Here is a 4,159-nt window from a genome sequence, read left to right as displayed (position 1 = left end):
AAGAAGGTAGCCAACTAGTGTGCTGGGGAACTGCGGGTGGGCAGGGGTTCCTAGAAGCCAAAATGTAAGGTTCTTTTCTTTGGGATCCTTTCCTCTCCTTAGAGAAGACCCTTTAGCTTTCTGCCTGAGAAGCTGATGCCTAGTTGTCAGGCTTTCTTCTTGCCAAGATAGGGGTGTTAACTCCAGTATACAGACGTTCACTTAATCCTTTTTACCAGTCCCACATCTCACCACAGCCCTATGCTATACCTGGGTTTCTCCATTCAGAGCCCGTTTAGGGTCTCTAGTGCCAGTCTTTTTCCTCATTGGCTGTGTCCCCCAGGTCCTTTTTTTTTAAAATTTTTTCCCAATGGTGATGCACTTACTGAGCAGATGCAGTGATCTTCTTACCTGATCCTACGTATAACCGTTGGCCTAAATGTAAGATGGTTTTCCAGCATCAGCAATAAAACTAGTAGTGGGGTTAAAAAACAAGGTCTCTTAAGGCTAAATCTTGACCCCCTGTTCTAGGATGACCAACTTAATCTGAAAAGAATTTGCAACATGTAAGTATATTAGGATTACAGCCATCTGTATACACACTTAAAAGTAGTTCAGCAGGGCATGGTGGTTCACACCTGTTATCCCAGCACTTTGGGAAGCCAAGGCAGGTGGATCATGAGGCCAGGAGTTCAAGACCAACCTGGCCAACATGGTAAAGCCCCATCTCTACTAAAAAAAATTAGCTGGGTGTGGTGGCACATGCCTGTAATCCCAGCTACTTGGGACACTTGAATCACTTGAACCTGGGAGGCAGAGGTTGCAGTGAGCCGAGATCGTGCCACTGAACTCCAGCCTGGGTGACAAAGCAAGACTCTGTCTCAAAAAAAAGTAGTTCTGCTACCATTAACTTAGTCTAAAAGAGTCACATAAGAATACCAATGTTGTTTTGTTCGAACGCCATGGTTATTTCAGTTTAAAAGCATTTCTCTCAAAGCTGCTTCTCTCTTCACAACAGTAGAGCTCTGGCAGTGAATTAAGTGGTTGAGGACTCAGTGAAACTGTGGCTAATTTCTGGTTCAATCTGAGCTCTCTTTGCACTATGATCAAAATGGAGTCTTGCCAGCTGCCAAGGGTAGCCTTGCAGGTCTCTTCCAATGAATATAAGTTCCACATGGCTGGGGAGGCCTCATAATCATGGCAGAAGGTCAAGGAGGAGCAAAGGCATGTCTTACATGGTGGCAGGCAAGCCTGTTCTCATACTTTTAAAATTATTTGGTGACTGGGTGTGGTGGCTCATGCCTGTAATCCCAGCACTTTGAGAGGCCAAGACAGGCAGATCACTTGAGGTCAGGAGTTCGAGACCAGCCTTGCCAACGTGGTGAAACTTCATCTCTACTAAAAATACAAAAATTAGCGGTGCGTGGTGGTGCACACCGGTAATGCCAGCTACTCGGGAAGCTGAGGAACAATTGTTTGAACCTGGGAGGCAGAGGTTGCAATGGGCCAGGATTGTGTTACCGCACTGCAGCCTGGGCAACAGAGCAAGACTCTGTCTCAAAACAAACAAAAGTTACTTGGTGATTTTTTTTTTTTTTTGAGACGGAGTCTCTGTGACTCAGACTGGAGTGCAATGGCACAATCTCTGCTCACTGCAACCTCTGCTTCCCGGGTTTAAGCAACTTTCCTGCCTCAGCTTCCTGAGTAGCTGGGACTACAGGCATGCACCACCACACCGGCTAATTTTTGTATTTTTAGTAGAGACAGGGTTTCACCATTTTGGCCAGGCTGATCTCAAACTCCTGACCTGAAGTGATCCACCCGCCTTGGCCTCCCAAAGTGCTGGGATTACAGGGGTGAGCCAAAATACCCGGCCCATTTTAACCATTTTTAAGTGTACTGTTTAGTGACATTAAATGCATTCACAGTGTTGTGCAACCATCACTATCCATTTCCAGAACTTTTTCATTATTCTGCATAGAAACTCTCTATCCATTAAATAACTCCCATTTTCCCCTTCCCTCTGCCCCTGGCAACCTCTCTTCTACTTTCTTTCTATGAGTTTGCCTGTCCTAACTGCTTCATATAAGTGAAATCTTACTATATGTGTCTTTTTGTATTTAATGAAGTGTAATGTTTTTAAGGTTCATCCATGTCATAGCATGTATCAGAATTTTATTCTTTTTTCAAGCTGAATAATACTGTATTTTATGGATATCCACATTTTGTTTATTCATCTGTCAGTGAACATTTGGGCTGTTCTCACCTTTTAACTATTGTAAATAATGCTGTTATGAACATGGCTATACAGATATCTGTTGGAATCCCACTTTAATTCTTTGGATATATACCTAGAAGAGGAATTGCTGGGACATACAGTAAATCTATGCTCAACTTTTTGAGGAACCACCCAACGATTTTCCAAAGTGGCTGCTCCATTTTACATTTTCATCAGTAATGCTCAAGAGTGCCAATTTCTCCATTTGCTCACCCACACTTGTTACTTTCCTTTTCTTTGTTTTTTAATAAAATTCATTTTAATGGGTAGGAATTGGTATCTCATTGTGATTTTGAGTTGCATTTTCTAAGGAATATTGATGTTGAGCAATTTTTCATATGCTGATTGGCCATTTGTATATCTTCTTTTTTGTCATTGTTTGAATTTTTTTTTTTTTTTTTGAGACAGGGTCTTGCTCTGTTGCCGAGACTGGAGGGCAGTGGCACGATCCCAGCTCACTGCAGCCTCATTCCTCTGGTCTCAAGTGATCCTCCCACCTCAGTCTTCCTAGTAGCTGCGACTGCAGGCACATGCCTCCATGCCTGGCTAATATTCATATTTTTTGTACAGCTGGGGTTTCGCCATGTTACCTAGGCTGGTCTTGAACTCCTGAGCTCAAGTGATCCATCCACTTCAGCTTCACAAAGTGGTGGGATTACAGGCATGAGCCACTCCACCGAGCCTGCATTTCTTCTTCAGAGAAATGTTTATTCAAGTCCTTTTCTAATTTTGAATTGTTTATTGTTACTTTGTTGTTACTGTTGAGTTGTAGGAATTCTTTACATATTCTGGATATTAATCCCTTATTAGATATATGATTTGCAAATAGTTTCTCCAATTCTGTTGGTTATCATTTCACTCTCTTTATTGTGTGCTGTGCACAACAGTTTTAACATTTTTTTTCTTTTTTAAGACAGAGTCTCCCTCAGTCACCCAGGGTTGGAGTACAGTGCTGCAGTCTTGGCTCACTTCTGCAGCCTCCACGACTCCCAGACTCAAGCAATCCTCCTGCCTCAGCCTTCCAAGTAGCTGAGACTACAGACACACACAACCACGCTCAGCTAATTTTTTTTGTATTGATCTCGCCACGTTGCCCAGGCTGGTCTCAAACTCCTGAGCTCAAGCAGTCTGCCTGCCTTGGCTTCCCAAAGTGCTGGGATTAAGGCATGAGCCACCACGCCTGGCCAAAAGTTTTTAATTTTTATGAATTCCAGTTTATCAATTTTTTTCTTTTGTTACCTCTACTTTTCAGTCCTTGCTAAATTCAGCATCATGAAGATCTTTTTCTTATGTTTTCTTCTAAGGGCATTACTGTTTTTAGCTCCTCTTCTTTAATCTATTTTGAGTTAATTTTTGTGTATAATATAAAAGAAAAGTCCAACTTCACTTTTGCCTGTAACTGTCTAGTTTTCCCAGTAGCATTTGTTGACTGTCCTTTCCCCAATGACTGGTACCTTTTGTCAAAAATCAGTACATCATATTTGTGAGAGTTTATATCTGTTTTTTTTTTCTTTTTCTTTTCTTCAGGTTAGATGGGTAGTGCCGATGTCATAACAAGGTTTGAGAATGACACATCTCACATGTTTCTGAAACACCCAATTATCATTCTGGTGAACTACAGAAGATCTGTACTCTATTCTATTCCACTGGTTTATGTCTGTCCTTATGCCTGTACCACATTGTTTTGCTTACTGTAGCTTTGTAGTAAGTTTTGAAATCAGAAAGTGTGAGTCCTCCAACTTAGTTCTTGTTTTTCAAGATTGTTTTGGCTATTGAGGGTCCCCCTCCCTCCCTTTTTTGGACAAATTAATGGAAAGAATTTTTTTCTCTCCATTTTTTTTTTTTTTTTTTGGACAAATAAATTGAAAGAAATCCCACCTACATGAATTGGAAGACAATATT

The 4,159-nt window shown here is 41.5% G+C and overlaps 1 non-coding gene across 1 annotated transcript; it reads right to left on the bottom strand.

Moving 5' to 3' along the window:
- Nucleotides 1–3,783: 3,783 nt before the first annotated feature.
- On the bottom strand, nt 3,784–3,883 carry LOC135270867 (small nucleolar RNA U13). The gene has a single exon (XR_010339027.1). It is a non-coding gene; the product is annotated as a small nucleolar RNA U13 (small nucleolar RNA).
- Nucleotides 3,884–4,159: the final 276 nt, after the last annotated feature.

Source organism: Aotus nancymaae, unplaced genomic scaffold (genome assembly GCF_030222135.1).
Source record: "Aotus nancymaae isolate 86718 unplaced genomic scaffold, 86718_ANA_hifiasm-v0.15.2.pri h1tg000067l, whole genome shotgun sequence".
Classification (NCBI taxonomy): Eukaryota; Metazoa; Chordata; class Mammalia; order Primates; family Aotidae; genus Aotus; species Aotus nancymaae.
The sequence above is the reverse complement of the archived record's forward strand: the minus strand, read 5'-3'. Positions and strand labels throughout refer to the sequence as shown.